General features: G+C 37.4%; 1 protein-coding gene across 2 annotated transcripts in view; it reads right to left on the reverse strand.

The window, feature by feature from the left end:
* Positions 1-20,622, reverse strand: part of BCAR3 (BCAR3 adaptor protein, NSP family member) — a 99,804-nt gene extending 79,182 nt beyond the window's left edge. Inside the window, exons 1-2 of one of the 2 annotated variants that reach the window (XM_082766251.1) lie at positions 20,435-20,622; positions 16,430-16,511 (exon numbers count right to left, since the gene is read on the reverse strand). The gene's annotated coding sequence lies outside the window, so the exon portion shown is untranslated. The remainder of the gene's footprint in view (positions 1-16,429; positions 16,512-20,434) is intronic. The other variant, XM_082766249.1, reaches the window with a different exon arrangement.
* Between the last annotated feature and the right edge of the window lie 1,286 nt (positions 20,623-21,908).

Below are 21,908 nucleotides of genomic sequence, written 5' to 3' on the forward strand. Positions count from 1 at the left end.
GCTCAAGAAAAACTGAAATTCCAACTGTGAATGCAAGCTACTGTTCCACTGTAGACAAATCCAATTTCAAATATTCTAGTCCAGCTCCTTTCAATTCTTCTGCCACATCAACCCACAAGTTACTAACCTCCACTGTGCCAAGTCTACTGTTTGAGGCCTAAAGGCTGAACTGGAAATGGTCCTCTTTTAGAAAACAACAGCTCCCCATAGCGTGTTTGTTTGTTTTCAAATGTGCAGATCCAGGACTTCAAATAGTTAAAGAACCTATCTCAAGTCCTTTAACTACTAGTTACTACTGCAATAGGTTTCTGAAATGCTTTGCCATAGAATAGATCTGAACTCACCTCTTGTGCCCATCAGTATAGGAAAAAATAAAAGGACTGCAGTATTTTTAGTAAGATTGTTTATACACAATATTTGACTTGAAGCACACACAACACCTGAAATAGGCCCCAAAATTTTGCTGTTGCTGTTGCTGTTTAATAACAGTAAATACATTCTTTTTGTTTGCCTTCTGGTGCTTGAACTTTTATGGCAAATTTAGGTCTTTCAAGTTGCTCTACAAATTATGTAACTTTAGAAGTCTGAAATTTTCATATGACCAAATAATTCTAGGAATTGAGTGCTATCTTATCTATCAAATTAGACTTGTGATAAAAATCAAACTGCCAGCACTACAATTAATGAAATAGAGCACAGGTATGCATCTGGTACATTGTGGCCAACGGACAACTACATACTCTCTTCACAAATTGTGGTTCCTTATGCTCCTACGTTGCAGGCTATTGCTGTGTAACAGAAGAAAGCCGGATTATGTTGGCACTCCTCCTGTGCTCCTGGGCTAAATCAATAATTTTAGCTTAAGATGCTGATAAATGTGGTTTGAGCAAACACAGGTGATTTTGCATTAAAGTTGATTAGAACAAAAATCTCAATTTATCTGCGCTTGGTTCCTCCTCTTCTCCAATAGCGTAATTGTCTTTGGCCTCCCTACTCTGCAATGTGCCACCACTGTTACATACATTTATTCTGACTGCCCCAAATTTCTGAACTGTGTAGTTAGCAACAGGAATCATCTCTTCCTTCCTTCTTTCCATCTTCGTCTCCCTCCTCTCTACTACTCTGGAACTGCAAGCCATCTAGGCACTCATTTTTGTTGACTTTCATTTCATAATTTCAAGCACAACCCCTAATGTAAACTACTTCTATTTATTTAAATAATGGATTAAGCGGAAAAGACACTAGCCAAAAACATTTCATAGTGGTTACGCACATAGTTTATAACCGTTCCAGTTATATACTGAATCTCACAAAACCAACAAACAGAATACTGATGACAAAATACACTTAATGATAAGATCTAAAAGAACAGGAAATATAGATTGCTGCTACGCCATGGTGCTTTCATTTTAATGTAAGAGGCTTATTTTGTAACTTTTTATAGTAAATTACTCTGGAATAAAAATATTTCTTCCTTACTAAATACAGCAAACAAATGATATTCTATTGGAAAAATTCATTATATTATTTCTAAAACAGGTGAACAGCAAACAATTTCTACTACTTAAGATGTCTGCTTACCTAGCAAAGGTAACAAAATTACAGCTCTTCAGGGGGTTTAGAGCAGCTAATAATACACTGGTTGCTACATCCAGATATACTTAATCAAGCAGCATAATAAGCAGTAACAGAAATAACTAACTTTGTCTGAAAGGAAATTATTCAGTTGAAAATTCAATGCCTCAGAAAGTAAAATCACTCTCCAATTTTATTCCTTTTTAAAATCAATTTATAATTACATGGGAAAAGAAAGAGTCCATTTCCTGAAGGTGATCAAAAAGCAGGCTTATTCAAATAAATTTTTGTATTTGGTGAGAATGATCTATAGAGCACTAGGCACAAGTTACAGCACAGCTACCAATAATAATAATTTCTGAGTAACATTAAAACTTGGGCTAAAAATTGCAACAATTTAGAAGCTACTTTACAGGGAGCTCAGCTATAAAGGGTAGTATTGCCAGTAATCTCATCAACCATCTTAATAAGTCAATTATTTTGTAAGAGTCAAAGCTTTTACTTACTAAATTCTAGCATCTAATTGTGCACACAAAAAGCAACAACTTCCATTACATCTTTGGATCCAAATAGCTAGCTAGCTGAAATGTTACGATATTTGGTTTCTGTTTGGAGAAAACACTGATGGTGAGTCACGAATTTCCTTGAAGCAACAGAATTTACTTGCAAAGACGCTGCCAGTCATATCTTTGTGAACGCAGGGCAAGTCTGATAAACAAAAAACTGTTTCCTTTCCCTTTGAAGATACGGTAGAGGCAGTGCCAGGAATCCTATCACCAGATAAAAAGTACTACAGATAGATAACACAAATTGCTGAGCCAGTCTGAACTTGCTATGCCAATTCAAATTTGTTGAAAGTCTCTTTGATTAATTTTGTGGTAGCAAACTTTGTGCTTTATTAACTCTGTCTACATAACAGTTTGATTGGTCTTTCTGCAGATTGCCCAAAGGATATTTTTTCCCCGTCCTTTCCTGTTTTTCTCCTACACCTTGAGCAGCAATACTGCATCCAAATCATGAACAACCTTTAGCTGAGTAATTCAGGTTAGATTATCTTGATTTCTCAGGAACCACTGTTAGGCTTTCCTTATCTGCTGACTTCTGTACTGCAGCATTCCCAGTACCAAGCTTCCATCATCATCGTTACGTGCACTGAGCCTCTTCATCAGAAGGACTTCCAGCCTTGCCTCACCATATCATGCAGGATATGCTGCAATACAGCATCCATGTCCAGGGAGGATAACCCCTACTGCTGTAGTACAGGACACCAGCAACTAGAACCTTAGTTCTTAAGTACAACTTAAAGGAACTCAGGTGTGATCCAAAGCAAAGGTTATTGCTCTAGCCAGGCTCTGCATTTACCACCAATATCAAAACACCTGTTGAATGGCAGAAGTGTAATCTGTGCGTTAAAAACTGATGTCTGCAAAAGATTTGGTGATAATAATAGTTTAACGTTCACCTAAAATCAATTACTCAAATATTCAGAAACTACTGGGCCTGTTCAGCCTGGAAAAGAGGAGGCTGAGGGGGGACCTCATTGTGGTCTACAACTTCCTCGCGAGGGGGAGTGGAAGGCAGGAAGGCAGACCTATTCTCTGTAAACACCAGTGATAGGACCCACGGGAATGGTGTCAAGCTGAGGCAGGGGAATTTTAGGCTGGACATCAGGAAGAGGTTCTTCACCGAAGGGGTGGTCACACACTGGAATAGGCTCCCCAGGGACGTAGTCACTGCACCAAGCCTGTCTGGATTTAAAAAGCGATTGGACTGTGCCCTTAGTCCCATGGTCTAAACTTTTGGGCAGACCTGTGTGGTGACAGGAGCTGGACTTGATGATCCTTATGGGTCCCTTCCAACTCGGGATATTCTATGATTAATGCATTTCAGGTGTAGCACTGGGCTTCCAGCAGCTGCACTACTTTGCTCTTGATTGTAAAACATCTGTAATCTTGCAATAACTGGATAAACTCCTCATCACAAATTGTATGCTGTAACAAGTGAAAAATGAAGGGAGTTCTTCAGTGCTTTTAAAGAGTGTCAAACTCATGAAACTTTTCTTCTGGCATTTGTCTGAAGCTCTGCATGTTCTCTTTGGAAGAGGAAGAGGAGACAGAAACAACTTGTACCTTGAACAATAGTAACAGCAGATCTGCTTTTATATGTTTGCTTTCATTTATATTTCACCAATTTCACAGAAATTCTAAGTGTTAACAATAAAATAGCAAATCTGCATGCAAAAGTAAAACATGCTTCTATGTCATCAGTTTCATTTTGTGGAAAAAAAAAAAAACAAAAAAACAAAACAAACAAACAAACAAACAAACAAAAAAAAAAAAAAAAAAAAAAAAAAACAGAAACTAGCTTATCACTTGTCTTGGAAGGCTACAGGAGACAGAGCTACCATTGGGGGTGGGAGGGTCTGTTCCCTCTTGGAACAAGAGGTTAAGCAAGTTTCAACACTGACAAAATTGCACTGTGAAACTTGTGTTTTATTAATACAAATATCTGTGTTCATCTTAAAAGTCACACTGACATTAACTGATATGCATAGAAATATGATGAAAGTACACCAGTCCATAACACAGTAGGCACTGTACTAAGTATGTGAACAAATGTCAAAAGTAGCTGTTAGATGATCACATTAAATTATCCCAAGTACGGTTATCTACAGTATACAGAAATACTTCCGCAAGATGCTTAAAGTTGTATGGAAATTTTCTGTTCTTGGTTCTAATGATATGATTGGGCATGGGTGTACAGAGCTTGTACACAGAGAAACAGTGGGATACCAGGCAAGAACACTGCACGTGAAGACTTGTGCCTCTTATCCATATGATAAATCACTCTGAAAGCTTTCCTGAACTGTTAAAGATGATTGATAGTTCCCAAACTTCAGGACAGAGTAATGAGAGAAGTTTCTTAAACTGTGTTTGCTAATCTTGATCCTTCCTAATTTTATTGCAGTCTTTCTGAAGTCCCTCTCTGAGTATAATTATTCTATTTTTCCCCCTCCTCAAACTAACTTGCCCTTTTAATTTTCATTTTCCATGTTACAGTTTCATAGACTCCTCCACTTCTAATGAATTCTTTCTAGAAATATTTTCAAGAAGTAGGAAAAAGCACCATAGTAATAAGAAAGGCACAGGGAAATGTGGAATGCAGCAAAAAGGAAGAGAAATAAAAGATAAAAAAAAATGGAAGGAAAAGACATGAAGAACATTTTAAATTGAAGTTAGTAAAGAGAGTGAATAGAAAACAGGAATCCAGCACAGACCAAAACAAAGATCTGTAAGCCTGTAGTAAAGCATGATTAGAGAAAAAAAAAAAAAAAAAAAGAGTAAATTGAATAGAATATTCTTTTTTTCCTTTTTCAACCACCATTTCATGAGCAGTAGTGCAGCTTTGCTAGAGGAAAAGTCTATCAACACATTATTTGCTCTAGAAGTAGATCAACAATTGCCTAGATAATTGTTTTCCATTTTTAAATGTAAAAAATCTCCCCATTGTTAAAAACAAAGCAAAACCAAGAAAAAAAAATACAAAAAAAAACAAACAAGAACAAGCCAATAACAGACTTGAATTAGATCAGTCGGTATGTGTCTGTTGACTGAAACCCCATGAAGTAACGCCTTCTTCGAGGCACTTTTTTGATTTATTTAATTTCATTAGGTCTTAAGGGACAGTTAACAGCAGAGGTATGGGCTTTGGCGGTTTCGTTGTTTTTGTTTTTAAAGGCTTTAATATTCTGAACAGTTGTTATGTAAGGTAAGAAAAAGAAAAGTAAACTATTGAAATACAGCTTTCTGAATTCAGACAAGCAAATGAATCAAAATTCAAACTAACATATCAGTCTGCCTCAATCCACTATTTGTCAATGAAATTCAGGATTAAAAATTGCCCCATTTTTAACCTTTTAATTGCTTAATGAATCATCAACATTTATGCCACTCTTTCCAGGTGCCATCTACTGTGCCAGAAAGTTTCCAATGAATGGATTTTAACCTCTTAGTGTTTTCCAGAACGACAAGCCATATCATTTAATATTTGCTTTAGGTAAATGGTTTAAGATCCTTTGCCAAATGCAATAAAGAAGCAGCAAGTTCTGAACAGTTTGAAGCCAAAACTGGATTTAAAGTTTTGTTAATAGTTTAGAGCTAACAGTGGGAATAAAGTAAGACTGGATTTCAAAAGAAGAAATCACAAAGATATCAGTCCTCAAAGACATGTGTGTATACCACCTCTAAAAGAAAGGCATCAAACAGAGATGCCAGGGGAAAATAGGGATTCTGGAGTAGGAATTGATATTTCTAAAAATCATTCTGCTATTTAGTATCCAAACATTTCCGATACAGAAGTTCCAAATTCTGGATGTCTCATTCCAAAGAAAAGAGGTACTGTTACCCATACAGAAGGCCTCTGCAAGAATGGAATAGCATTTAGCATTTTAGAGAACTGTGTTACAGTCCATTAATGACAACAGCCCTCTGTACAGGTTAACGTTAGGTTTTCCACACATTCTTCTGTGCCAGCTTCATTGATGCTCCTTGACTCTGCTCCAGCAGAGACGATTACCTCAGCTATCAGTCAGTGCTATAAAGTGCACAGATGCACCAGCAAGCTCATACATTCAGCAGAACTCAAGGGGAACTTAAGCATAAAAATATTTATTCTAAATAATAATAGGTTTGAAAGTTACTTATAATAAGTTACTCTAACAACATCAGTTAAAAATACAAACTATACTGACTACTGCCTTGCCGTTTATTGGATACTTAATTCAAGAAATGCCATTTGCAAAAGGGTTTATTCTGTTCTCCCAAACCTATGTCTGCACAGAGCATTCTGTAAAAACAGGGTTATATCATTTTCTTATTAAGCTATCCAGAACTAACAGGAGGTTTATAAATACAAGGCAGTTCTATGACATAATCCAGAAGATCATTCTTTGCTACAAAATAAATCTCATGAATTCCCACTAAAGATTGTTGAAATGGAGATTCTTCCTTACTCCATTAACAAAACGTTCATCAGATCAGATCTGTATTTCCAGATCTTCAAAATGAACTTCACATGCAAATCAAAGTACTTACATTGTAAATATACACTTAAAAACAGAACCTACATGCAATTTCAATGGTCTTAATGAAATTACCCCCTCTTGGTCCGATTACAAATTGAAATTGTTTTTAAATGAACGAAATAAAACGAAATTTTAAACAAAATGAATAATTATGTATAAACTCTTATCAATGTCTTATATGTAGGTAACAACAAAAAAAATCTCTCCCTGCTCAATTGGAAATCAAGATGCTTTATATGCGATAACAATATTTATCTTCTTAAATGGTATCTGCCTTCATAAAAAGGAAGTCAAGAAAGAAAGAATGAGTTACTTTTCAGTCTACTATAGCTTTTATATCAGTGTTACAATAATATATCAGATAGCCCCAGTTTCAACTGTTTGAGACAAGGAAAATACAAAAAGAGACCAAACAAACCAAAAAGGAAGACAGGGTATTGAGAAAGCGAAACATATTCATTAAAAATACACATCTTTCTTCTCATTCTAAAATATAAAATGCTGCTGATGATGGAGAGCTTGAAAAGCATAGGTTTACAATATTCTGTAAATGTTAGCTGTTGTTCAAAACCATCTAACTTTTACTGACTCTCCAAAACTACCACTAGGTCATATAGTTGCGAAAAATATTCATGCAACAGGGAGCTCCTATAGCAAGCCTAATAATGAGGGGATTAGAATAGAAAGTGAGAGCACTGGACTTTCTTTTCTGCCAACAAAGTTCAAACCCCAAGCAAGAGGAGGATAAATGAGCCAGAGGGGCTTCATTCATTCTCCATCAAACAACACACCACAAAAGATCCATACATTATGCCAGGAAAATACTCAGCAAGAATGAGCAGCCTTGGAAACAGAAATTCTTGACTCAAAGTCTGGTTGAAGGTCACTGCTCTAACACTGACAAATTCACTTGATTTGCATTTGATATATTGATACCTAAAGGATTTTCTGAGTTGTTTACAATCTTTTATTTCCTGCAAATCATCTGAAGATAGAGGCTAATATTAATCTTTTTGATTTCATAGCTAGATGGAAGAGGACTAAAAGAAATGCTTCACATTATTGAAAGAACTACTGAAGACTTTTTCTCTAATTTCTGTTAACTGAACTCTGTTAAATTAAAAAAAATAATGTGTTTGTATAAAGGAACACAGTCAGATTCAAAGTTTCTAGTTTCCTCACCAATACTTCCCTATATAGTAATAAATCTATATCCAATCTGCTAATTCAGATCATGTTTAATAGCTTCAGAAAATTTCTGTTACCTAACAGGATAATGATGAACTCATGTTTATTGATTTGCTTAAAAAAGGCAAAAAACAAACAAGCAAACAAAAACAAAACACAACTTTATTTCAAGACAAATCTATGCTACATTGATTTTTTTTTTTAATTCCATGATGCTCGAATCAAATGAGATTAGACACAGTTAAGAAAGCAGCACTAATCTGATGATACAACTCTAACAAATAAAGTGACAGGCCTATTATTGAAAATATACAGAAAAGGCTCCAACAATGACTAGATTGTTTTCCTTCTTTTCAGAAACCTGTTTATATGACATTGAGAGCTCTTAGCACGGCATCTAATTATCATTCCAAACATACAATCCACTGCAAAGGATTCTACAATCCTTGCACAATTTGGAGCTGTAATTTACTGCAGGAACTAATGCCGCACTTAGATATCTATCTTCAACACAAGTCAGGTAAGTGTCTAAACATTGGGACTACTGATTGCAATCAGCTGCTAGGGCAGGAAAAAAAAAGTGCATTAAATTAATGGTTGCATTTAAGAATTTTAGATTTAGCCGTTTGTTATTTGAACTCAGTTTATTACTGAGAGCAGCCAAAGAGGAAGACACAAAGAAGCATTTGCTTCTTTGCAAGCACTTGATCAAATGTGCTCACACACAGGGGACCTTCTCTAAGGTATTCTTTAGCTAGAGACTTGTATCTTCCCCTGGCTGATTCATGAATTAAAACCAGCTTTAGATATACACTGCAGTGCTTCAGCAGTATGAACTATAAAGTCTGTGTTTTTTTTTTTTTACCAGATAATAAAATAAAAATAATAATAAAAAAAAGTCATTGAGAGTATCTTAAATGCTTTGCCATTCAAGGAATGAAGACACAATTTCTCATTCCTTGAAGTCATATTTCAAAGTCCCTAAAATGCTAGTGTCTCTGTCAATAGTAGTTGCATTTTAGTTCCCCTGGTGTTGAAGCATGCTAGACGCAAGACTTGAAAAAGCATGAACAGAGGAACGTGAGTGGATCCTAAAAGCTTTAGCATGCATAATGACATCACTTAAATAAGGAAATTATAAAATTAATTGCACTATGAGGTCTTGCTAAGAACAACAAATGCATTTCACAGTTCTTATTACCAACTCCTTCCTTTCCTGGTAAGCATGGCACATAGAAAGAGGAATGAAATCCCCATGACAGGATAAGCAAGGTGAGGACATGACATGAACTACTGCTGTAGCTACACAAAGTCTGTGTGCATACTTAAACATTTTCTTTGGTGGTGCCAGACACTGGTGAGAAGAATGCACTGTTATCATTGAAAGGAAAACTGGAGCCAGGAGCATTCTGGTATTACACAATAATGGTGGTGAACACAAAAACAAGAAAAGGCTGAGGATCAAAACAGCAATGTTTAGAAAAAGCAAATTATGTATATAACACTATTTTACTAGGAATTAACGGATACTGCATTGCACTTCATCACCCTCTGGTGTTGACTGGTGCTGAGAGTTAAAATTCAGAGAAAAAAAAATCCACTCAGTAACATTCCTAAATGCGAAGCCACTCCTGATGTACATAAAGAACTGGATTCTATTCTAAAGCACCAACTGGTGCCCCAAACCCAAGAAATACAGAAACACCAGAACCCAACCATATAATTTATTCAAACAAAGGTTTCTGGCTATTATCTTATACCAGCGCTTATTTTTGGTAGTTTGGTGGGTGGAAGAGTTACTTCTTAATATGTCACTTTGCTTAAAATGAGCTGTTTAGCATTAAAAGGTTTTTGGTTTTTGTTTTCAATTACATATTTGGTTATATATATATGTATGCACATACATATATATATATATATATATCATTTTTGATGTAACATTAAAATGAAAAACTTTAGCATGGCTCCCTTCGTCATCCCTCAGACAGAAATTCATGCTTGTGCCATGACTGCAACATTTTTCCAAGAGCAGAAAAAACAAGTACAGTCATGTGAAATAAGCTCTAAGCAATACCACTGTCAAAGTGGGAAAAACAGACAATACACTAACATATTCCAGTATTTTTCCTCAAGCTTCTCCCTTATTTTTTCCCAATCCAGCTGTGAAGACGTGTTAAAGTAAGATTAATTTTATCTTCCAAGTAATTTAGATAGATAAATTGACAAAAATGTAAAACAAATTCAAACATATAAAAAACAAAATAAAACAATGCCCTGAACATACACAATACAAGAAGAAAGATTCCCTGCATTACCTGACTTGCAAGTTATTAACACAATTACTTGTTTTTTGTTTTTTTTTATAATAAATGCAGATCATATACGATCTCCCTACAAACCTTTCTCTCTCAAAATATTACATTATTGCAAAGAGGATTTTAATCTTAATCTTCATGGATTTTAGAAAATCTTTTATTATTACATAACAACATTTATTTTCATTCAGAATTTTAAAAAGCAATGCTCACATAGTGAGGAGGAACTCCTATGACTTAGACCTAAGATTAAGATCTTTCTAAATTTTAATTCTAAAAGAAGTTGAATAGGAAACATCTGCTAGCACATCTAATTGCCTGTTATTAACCTGTGAGCACTGTTCATAACAATAAAATGGTAATGATTAATAAAATATAACTAACAGTTCTTACCATAGAAGGAGGTTATCATGGTCTATTGCGTAGGCTTAAAAAGTAAGAGCTTTCTGGTAAAACACACACCTTGAGAAGCCCTGTGCCCAATCAGCAGTCAGACCTGCCTAGGAGACAACAGCTGATGAATCATAATGATGATAATTGAGCTGTAAGGTTGTTTTTATGTTATTGATGGTTTTGTGTGTGTGTTTCCTAAATGAGGAAGAAGCTGTATACTGTATTTTGTGAACTTCTTGACTTTCTTTTTTTGTTACTTTCCTACTAGATGAAAAGTGTGACAACTACTTGCCAATGATTCATTAAGAAACAAATAAGTTCGTATTTTTCAGCTGTCACTTTTACAGGCTATTTCAAAAAATGTATTTTTTCAAAAAGAAATTTGCTTATACACTGGGAGAAAAGATTCAAAAACTAAAAGAAAAAAAATTATGCATTTTCATCATAGTAAAACAATGCACAAGCTCAAAACACATTCAAGCAGTACCAGAGATCAAAAGATTATTAGGGAGAGGTACACTTATTTACTCCAGGTATCACATTATAGTTTATCATGTTTTATTATTACTATTTGATTATGGTAGCCACTTACAAGGTTCAGTTAGGATCATTCCCCACTTACCTATGCTGCATGTCTGCCTTGAAATCCTTGATGCTCTCAAAAATTAGATGTATACTTACATTATTTTGCAATCCAGGTTATTTTTCTTTCAGCGACAGGTACTGATCCTAACCAGAAGACCCTTGTACTGAGGATCTGCAGAACAGGATGAGCCCAGTGCTGCACTGCGCTGTGCGCGCAGCCTTGCTGTCAGCCTTGTGCTGTGCACATCCAGGGGCTGCGGGCTAAACTTGGCCAGCTCCCTGCAACACAGGAGCCTCTAGGCAGCTCCCACTCAGTGCTGGCACTTGCACCACCTGCGTATCCTTGGCTTTATTTAAAAGTGCAGCAACCGATTTTCATGTGAACCTCCTTTCTGTTTGACAATAGAAATGAGAACTACAACTGAGAAAATCCTGTCAGAGCTCAAAAGATCAAAACGTCAGGTGACCTTTCAATAGGCAGGATATGCCCACCGTAGTGCACCCCAATTTAAGACTGGAAACCTGTTTGATACCACACAACTCAGGGTTCCCAGTATTGGGAAGGACATGAAATTACATATACAATCATTTTTTTCCCCCTTTTTTTTTTTTTTTTTAAATCTACTGTATTAGCATGGTATTTTAAGCAGTACTTTACAGAGTTTGAGTGCATTCATTTCTCAGGCAATAATGAACCAGTACCTCCTGACACCAAACAACAGGTCACTAGATTGCTTTGAGGTAAAACCTCAAGAAAGAGAGGTATGATGTCAGGAATGTTAAAATCCATGAGTTGAAGAGCAATGACTATCATTTATATAAGTAAATTAAAGTTGAGCTATGTGCATCTTGCAGGTGCAATTTCCCATGTGCAACACGTGTCACACGTGCTCTGCCAGCTCAGAAATTGCCAATGTGGATTTCTGACTTGAAGTGACTGTGCAGAGGCTGTGGGGGGTTGATTTCACCATGATATTCTGCGGATTAGCAGGACAGTCACCGCAGCTCCATTCTGTACTGCAGGAGCAGAGACCCAGAAAAAAACTGTCAAATCGAAGCCAACCCCCTACCAAATTTTTACTAGCACCATCAACATTATTCTCTTTCTCCATAGCCCACATCTTCATGTTTCTGCTTTGTCCTTTCTTTTGTCCACCAGGTTCTGCCACTCTATTCTTATATCTTCCAGGAATTCCAAATTAATTAATTAATTTAATTAATTCCAAATTCCTCCTGCCACAATAGTCCTATTTTAACTTAGCGTGACTATAATTTCCCCAGCCTGCCTAGAGATATCACTTCTCACACTTTCACCAAATGCTGTTCAACTGTTTTCTCATTCTGACTAGTAACCTACGTAATACCACCATCTCTAGTAGGTAACTGTTGCTGAAAAATAAGATGCAAAACTGTCAGTCAAAAAAACGAAGGCCTCTATACAATAACAATTGCATAGCATTTAATACTAAATACAAAAAGCGTCCATTTCGGTGCCAAACTAGCTTTGTCACCACAAGACCTACAAAAGCAAGTGACAATTTTGTTTAATGAGTAATGTAATTGCTACAAAGTCCACATAAATAAAAATCTGAATGAAGCACCACTGAGCCTCTATCCGGGTGTAGATGTCCCCCTGCAATTTTGGATAGGGGCTGTACTGGTATTTCAGGCTTTTTCGGTCTGGTTCTCTGGATTCCACACCTTCGTGGTTGCAGACTGGAATATCTACAATTCTACTTACAACCATGTATTGCAATAATTATATTTGCATTATTTCCATGGAGGGAAAAAGATAGCAGAAAAGAATAGATCTCATTAGTAGTGATTGCTATAATTTCCAGCTGTCAAAGACCCTGGAAGCTGCTTGTTTTGATTTGCTGCTGTAATGACTGGTACATACTGCTAATTCAAACAAATCAAGATGATCATATGTAAGTATATATCACTTCTACAAAATAAGGAGACTGAGTTAATGACAGACTAAACAGGAATTCCAATTCTTAAAGTGGATTTTTTTTTCAGGTTGTTAAGTCAATGCTTACTGCCTGCCAGTATTTTGGAAATAAAATTGAAGTCCCCAAAAGAACAAAAGGACATTATTTTACTGCAACACTAGAACCGAGGAAAATTCAGTACTGATTTAGAGTGGCAGAGCTAACTCTGCACATTCATCACAAAGAAACCTTTGTGTCTGCACTATCTGCACAGAATAGCCATTGATGTGCAGCTTTTTGTGTCTTCATACTGTAACTTCTGAAGATTATTAAGTTGTATTAACTTCAGTGACTGGCTTTATAAGATAAAAATTGGAATGAAGAATATGGAACAACAATTAATCAATGCTTAGCTACAGACATCTCTTACTAGTTCTTCTTCTGCTATAGCTGTTAAAGCAGAGAAAAAAGTATTCTGATAGAAGTGCAGAACACAAGTTTGGTGGTCTGCTTATAAGCTTGCTGCAAAATTGCAACGTGGCATTTACTTATACAATATCTAAATAACTTCCAGAATAAATTTACTGTGTTTACAGATAGAAAACATTTTTGTAACGTGTCAGTGTTGAAGCCTTGATCAAGTTGTAGTATTTTTGACCAGTACACAATGCTACTTCCTATGTATAATGTCATTCCAATGGGGGTTCTTGAGAAGATATTTTAACTTAATTGGTGCATGGGGATCTTTGCTGTTTTCACTTTCCTTAGATACATCTATTAGATACATCTTAGATACATCTACAATACATGGATAAATAAGTTGTCTTGGAACTATAATAGAAGTTAGCCAGATTTCAAGTGAGCCAGTACAAGACGATAAATGAGGCTCAACTGATGATCATCATCTATTGTAAACAGCAATATATTGGGCAAATCTATGGTTCTAGAAAGATTAGTCAAGTTATGTTATATGATCACCTTCATTATACAATTCCAAGATAGAATGTAAGCAAAAGGACAGAGCAGAACTCCAGAGAGGTAAGACAGAGCTGTGTCTAGCTCCTGGCCCTGCTAGTGACTGGCAGACATCTTTAAGCGAGTCACTCAGCCATTTCTCAAGTAAGCCTACCTACAACTGGAATTTTGCTATCTATCTGGTTTTACAAAACCACTTGATAATAAATAAAATATTAAAAGACTAGAAATTACCACAGTAGTCAAAATGGAAATACACATTTCAGGTAACTGCTGTACTATTTCTAATGCGCATAAACCCAATAACATCACAGTTCTCCAACTGAGTACAAACTTCCAGTTCCCTCTGTGTGCTTCCCATCCTGCAAGCATTTATATCCAGGCACTTAAGATGGGCCTCCAGGTGTGCTGCTTTCACAGAGGATGAGTGAGATCCTCCCCCATCATAAGGGCACCTCTTCACTGAGCCCAACCCATCACTTCTCTTTAGATGAGAACCCTTCCCATGGGACGTATTCCCTCCTATCCCAGCCTCCTCTGAAAAGACTGAAGAGACACCTGGGCCCCTATGAACTTCACCCTCTGAACTGAAGAGCCCTAAAACACTAGTGACTTCCTGCTTGCCATATCTCTTTATCCAAAATACCCGCAGTATCTGCAGTTCTCTTTTACAGAACTCATGCTTTGTCAACTTCGCTGCTGTTAGTCTTACTGGAGAGTAAGTGTGCATGCACCACAAGCTGCTGAGCATCTTCTCTGCACCACTGTGCCTGCACAGGGCCGGGTGCCCAGTCTTTACTGCCAGTATGCTCCCCTCCCAGCTTGCCAAGTGGGAGTGAAAGAGTGAGCAACACAAAGAATGTTGGTACAGAGTCGGAAGGCTGCAGGCACTGACTGGAGAGTTTGGCAATTCCACAGATGTACCATGGTGCTAAAGCTTCTGCGGAAGACTGAGTTGGTTATGATCCTCACTATACCTGCAAGTTAATGTGGATGGCTTGCCAAGCCATGCCATAAGTAAAAGACAAACACACGGTTAGAATTTGAGAATTGCTGGCACCCTGTCCCGTGCCATTCCATTACCTCATATTGCATGCAGTGACTTCAGTTACAAAAATCAAATTCATAAATTGTGATACAGTTCCATTAAGTGAAAATTCAAAGAGACACAGATGATTTATGAATAAAGCTTGAAAATAAAATTCACATCTTCTGGTTCTAAAAATCCAGAGGGATAATTTTCTGACAAATTCTAGTACAGTCAAATCAACATACATTTGAAATGGATCTAGTAAAAACTTGTTGAGATAGAAAGGGAGGGAGGGAGGGAGAAAAGTATATATATAGTTCTGGGCTAAATTCCCAGGCTGAGTAATATTTGTAATTAAAAGACTGACAAAAGAACATGATTTTAAATAACATTGTTGCTGCAATTACATCAGAGTCAGTATTCACATATTATGCTGAGTCAGTCACTCATAATCACAAAGCAAAATTTCATTAAGAATAAAACTTTCCATCCTTTCAGAAGATGCCTGGCAATTCCTTACCAGAAGAGGCACTGACTACACACAGCCTTAGGGACACACTTTCTGCTCAGTGATGACCTAACAGTTGGCAGGACACCATGAGCCAACTATTGTTTTTAGCTGTCAAGAAAAATAGCCTGCACAGTGGGAAATCTAAAAAGTGCAACAAGACCCATAATTTATTCCAAGATCAAATTCTCCTTATCAAGGAGACGTGAGTCTGCAGCATTTTCTCTTCCTACCTCTATTCAGTCAGTAGAGATTAAAAGCACTTCTCCCCAGAAAGAACAGTAATGACAGCACTTAAAGCCAGGGTTTATTAACCAGGGACATCTCCAAATAAAAGGTTGGCAAAAATCACCTGTTTTCTGTGTGAAAGGGAACACTGTGCCAGCTCAGCTGGTAACAAACAAACTAAAAGGCATTACAGGCCAATTTTTCCTCTTACTGACATCGACATAGCCTTGAAATAACTTTACTGACTTGGTTTAGTTAGGTCAGATTCAGAATGGTGCAAATGAAAGCAGAAGTTAAGGCAGTGTTTTTCTTACAAAACATTCCCATTACCTGCACTCAACCAGATGTCTGCACTGCACCACTGCTCAAACACTGCACTTGTTTCATATGTACACATCATTCACAGAGCACGTGAGTGAGGAGAGAAAACAAATACTGCATTTAAATGATGTGGGGGAAGGTAAAGATTGTTTTAGATGGTTTCAAAATTATCATCTTTTAACTGTGTATTCAAATCCTTGTTCTTAATCTGCATCCTTGCTGAGCAAAATTTATATATTAAATATCTCAAAGTCCTATATATAAAGAAGTTCATACTAAAGAATTATGTCCTACCCCTCTTGATGTTTTCTGAAGTCTTGAGACCAAATCTGTATATCTGCTGTGGGTTTTCTCATATTTGTTTTGCATGTAAACTCTGGCAAAGAGATAATTTTTATCAGTGTCTCAAGTTTATTAGGACAATACAACTGCTTCATTCTTACAAAATGAAGAACCAGTAACCGAGCTGAGAGAACAACCAAATAAACAGGGAACAGGAGAACTCCATCATCCAGTAGCATTTAGCAAAGCTGTACAAAGGAGAAGGGAAGCTTGGTGAAAAGCAGCCCAGCTGTCTGGATAGATTCTAATATATAACTTTTGCCACTTAGGTTTGATATATGGAAACTGACAAACAAAACCAGGTATGTAATAAGGCATTTCCAGAGGTAAGGTAAGGCATTTCCATCTGCAAGGTAACATTTAAAGTTACCTTGCAGATGACTAACAGCACAACAACATGTGGGAATACGAAAACATCTAGCATCTATATTTTACATAAGGGAAAATGGAGCAGACTGTAACGTGGTATAGTAGTTGCAAGGCTGGAACAAGAATCCAGAAGTTCAGGATTAAATCACTAGACTGCAGATATGTGGTGTTTGTTTGTTTTTTTTTTTGTTTGTTTGTTTTGTTTGTTTTTTTTTTTTTTTTTGTTTTGTTTTTTAATAGGAGGAGCTGATTTACAGTGACATCTCTGAAAAGCTTTAAAGGAACAACTCAACTGTGTAAATATTTGTTGGCTTGATGTTAATAATAATAATAAAAAAAAGCCCAGATATTACATCTGGTTTTCAAAACGTAAGGCAAGAACAAAAACTTTGCACCTTCAACTTTGTTTTTATAATTATTAACTTTAGCTTGTAGTCTTTGGGACTGTTTCACAACTTAAGGCAAATCTGAGGATCAAGTTTAGGCAAAAATGGCTGTTGCTCATCTCTTTGTTTGCTCTGAAAACAACAAATAGCAAAAGAGAGACTAGATAAAATTTCATTATACCAGAGAAATAAACTTAAACTGAAGAGCAAATGCTTACAGAAAATATATGCTGAAATCTAGGATTTTGCTATTAAAAAAAAAAAAACAATTAAAAAAAAAAACAAAAACAAAAACAAACATAAACAGCAAGATGTGGAGCTAAGCCACACGGAAATAGAGAGCCGTAGCACAAAGGACAAAGGTCAAGTGTGGTAGGTACAGTTAAGAACATTAATTCGAAATGCATCACAGGTAAGTACCTTGCACAGTACACAACTTGAGGAACATACAAAAAAGAAACTGAAAAGAGCTACATGAGAAAGTTTGAGAAGTGACAAACTTTAGCTTATTATCAAAACTGAGATGTTAATAAAGAGCAAAAAAGATCCATACTTTTAAAATAAAGTGAACAGGTTCTCCTTTTGCAACAGAAAAGCACAAAAAAGTTATGTTCCTGAAATGCACTGGAATACAAGATGAGTGAAATGCAGTAGATCAACACTGTAAATCAACACTGAAAAAATGCTTGTAGCTATTTTTCACTGTGTTAAGCTCCACAAACAAGGACTACAAAAATAAAAGCAGAAAAGGGCCATAAAGCAAGCATGAAATAATTCTGCAAAGCAAACCCCCACTGGAAAACAATGCTGAAACCCAAATTGTAGAAAGTCTCTCAAAGACCACTCCAATCTTATGACTAATTTCTAGGCTTTTATTATCAGTGGGAAAATACCATAGGGTGGTGATATTTTTGGCCTGCTTTTGATCCACTTGCTGTCTTGTGTCAAGGTATTGCTATCTCAGTTTCTCCTCATTTAAAATTAGCAGAATAGCACCTAGCTTAGTTCAGTGAAAATTGTCTAAGTGCCAGCACAATTGAAGTTCAGCTCCCTGAAACAGAGCATAAATGTGAAGAGGAGCTAAGAAGACAGCTTGTAAGAGAACTGAACTTCAGCTGGCGCTAGAAAAGCTAGTCCAAAGGACACATCCAGGTCCAGACGCTATCAAAGGTTAATCTGTTGTTGCTTAACATACCACATTTCCTCAGTTCATGAACTGTGAGCTGTTCTGTTTCTCATGCAGCAGCTCCATCTGTTGTCAAAAACGAAAAGTGGACTTTGCATTGGGACTACCGTCACAGGGGAGGGGAAAAAAATACAGAAATAGACTTGAATAATTTTAAATATCTCTGGACAATTTCAGTACACATCCCCAGTCAGCCCTGCAAGAACACCAGCCAGCCTGTTACCCACCTGTGTAAACCAACTAACCAAACTGAAATTACGAGAGGAGATAACACTCACACAAGCCTCAGAATTCTTTGCTCATACAGCTTCAGGACTAGTTTTCTCAAAGCTAACTCCTGCTCTTCACTATCTGCAATTACTAGTGCTCTGCTGTCCAAAGCTACCATGGTATCAAATCACACTGGTGAGGTGCTGACACTCGGTTGCCCTACAATAAATGTGCCCAGATACTCCTGTACTACAGGATGTTCATGGCAATTTTCAGCTACGTACAAGTGATTTAATTGAGCTGAACAAATATAAATTTAAGCTCATTATTTTGATGACTAATTAAGTTCTTAAAAACAAAAGTTCTGTTTCCTTTATGAAGCACAGAGCTTGAGTTGTTAGTCTGAGGACACAAATAAACATTTCTTTACAAGAAGCACAAAGGAATTTGGTCCAGAATGGCACAGTTGTGGCAAGACCACACAGACCCAGAGCTTGTAAATCCAGTGAGATCTACTCTGACTCTTGTAGAACTTTGATTCTTAGATGCATTTATTTTTATGTTCTTCTCCACTCCTATAAGGTACTGATATCGATTATTACATGAAATACCAGACTCTCACAAAACCTGTACATCCTGTGCAACCCATGCAGCAGCACTACAGATCCAGGTGCCCAGGAGTCCTGTGCCCCTCTTTGAGTCCTGCAGCAGCAGACATGCTCCTGATCAGAACTACAGATTTTAAGGAAAAGTCTTGTTTTTTGTTCTTCCCATTTAGAAGGTTTTTCAAAGACTCCGAAATATTCTCAGTAAAATATTCTCAGTCACCAATTTCCAGGCGTTTCCCACATCTCACCATATTTCTCTGTCACCTCACAACATCGTGTCTAGCAGAGACTTCAGGGACATATTTTCACTATTTTCACTTATCACCTTCCAGATTCCCCCACAGTGTTTTTTTTTTTTTTTTTTTTTTTTTGTCTCATGTGGAACTGGAAAGCTACAAAATGCTGCAGTGTATAGGGTGCACAGTAAACATACCCATGTTTTCCCCAAGTACTTTAATTCAAATACTATTGTTTAAAGAAAACATGCTGAGATTATTACTAAAAACCTCAAATGTTGGAAATCACCTATGTTAAAAGAGCTTCCTGTGTGAAGTGTATTTAAAAGAATATAAGGTTTGGAGCTGACCCAGTGTAGCTTCCATATTCTTGATATGGAAAGGGTTTTTTTGGGTCTGAAATTGAATTTTCACATTTAGCCCAGAAGTGGAGTGATGTTAAAAGCACATTAAATAACTGGAATATGAGAAATGCTTGTATTTGTTAATGCAGAATCAGACCTAACCTAATTTGTCAATGTTTCATGTTCATGTGTGTTCCAAGACCCAGTCCTACCAAGATTTCTTTACACAACTTTATTTGAGGATGCTTGGAAGAACAGTTCTACAACATAAGGAAACTGTGGAACAGGATTCCCTTATGTTCCCTCTAATATAAGGGTTAATACTGAAACCACCCAAGTGTGATGACAATAAATATTTTATGTACAGTACTGATGGAAGAACAACAATCCGTCTCTCAGAAGAGGTAAAGGCACAGGCCTGCCAAGCACCTCACAGCAAGCTGCAGTCACCCTTCCCCTCCCCGGCTCCGGCCGTGCATGTAGGCTGCCTCGGGACTTGTTTACACAGCAGCTAATACGGCTAAGCCTATTCATACTAGTTTAAAAAAAACGGAGAAATGATAAAGAGCGCGTCATTAACGAGCGAAAAAGAAAGCACCCAGCATGAAGGGCACTTACAGTCAGAGCAGGGTTACGCAGGCTCTATGGGCGGCGTGCGGAAACTCCAACAGGTGGCTCCGTGGCGCAATGGATAGCGCATTGGACTTCTAGAGGGTTGAAGGGATTCAAAGGTTCCGGGTTCGAGTCCCGGCGGAGTCGCATGTGCTCTTTTATTTTCCTTCCTCTCTCCGTGTGGCTGCGACCTTTCCCCCTACCCCGCCCCCTCCTTCCGTCCCGTCCCTCACGGCCGCGGTAACCGAGCCGACCGACCTGGCGCTTCCCGGCGGCCGGCTCCCGTCAGCGAGTCCCTGCGCGGCAGCGCCGAACCCAACACGGCCGCCCCCGCGACGGGGCGCTCGGGCCCGCCTCCTGCCTCACGCAGCGACCGAGCCCTGAGGCGCGCGGGGCACCGACGGCCGCCTGTGGCCGCCAGCCCGTGCCTCATGCAAGGAGTGGTTCTAAAAAAAAAAAAATGTTTGGGAAGAAAGGTCCCAAGCAAACCCTGACAACAGCAACGACCTCGGCACTTGTATCTGACCAACTGAGTCATGCTGTTAGGTTTCTAGAACCATCTCTGGAAAACGGTCTTAGCTGGAAATAATGCTACTTCTCTCCTTCAGTGACGGTCTGACACAGATCTAGTCAAAATAATTTTCAAGCAACAAAACGCCCGCAAAATGCAGCAAACGAAACAAGCATTTAATGTGTCAATTAATACCATCTTTTCTTCCTAACCTATGCATACCAATAAAAAGAAGACAAAGAGCCACTTTAATTAGACCTATCAAAACAAAAATTTGGGTGGTAAAATAGTAATAATAGAAAAGCAGCAGCAATAAGCAAACCTCGATGCTATTCATGACTGAAATAAATTCATGATTTATTCACAACTTAATAAATTCATGATGCAATTCATGAATTATATTTAATTAAGAAAATGCTTTTTAATCCTGCACAGGTGACTACAGCCTCTCTTTCAAATCATAATAATGTTTATTTAATAACAAGGTAAAGCCCCGTAACTGAAAGTGAGCCACACTATTAGTAACACCAACTATGACTGTTTGACAGCAGAGAAGCCCATTCAGGAATGCTATCTAGCTATAAAATATGTAAAGCCCTTTACAAAAACATCCAGTGTTCCTGAATTCACGGTTAAACAGCCAACACTAACTTCTCTTACATGAATGCCATAAAAGCAACTAAGTCAAGCGACAGACAAAATCTTCCTCATCCCGTCACTTCCAGCAATGCATTCATTTCCAACTACTACTCTCCTTAGTTTTGTATTTAAGGGTAAGGCCACAAAATCTGCCTAGACCCCAGTGAAAGAAATAGAAGGCCAAGGCTTTCACATTTCACATTTACACATTGCAAGCAACATTTACACAACCATACTTGAGAAGTGCGTAAGTTAATTAAGAGAGAGACGCGCCTGATGGTGAAGCGGGGAATTCCTTGGCACAACCACACAAGCAGTAGCAGCAGGGAC

Source organism: Aythya marila, assembly GCF_965140915.1.
Source record: "Aythya marila genome assembly, chromosome: 8".
Taxonomy (NCBI): Eukaryota; Metazoa; Chordata; class Aves; order Anseriformes; family Anatidae; genus Aythya; species Aythya marila.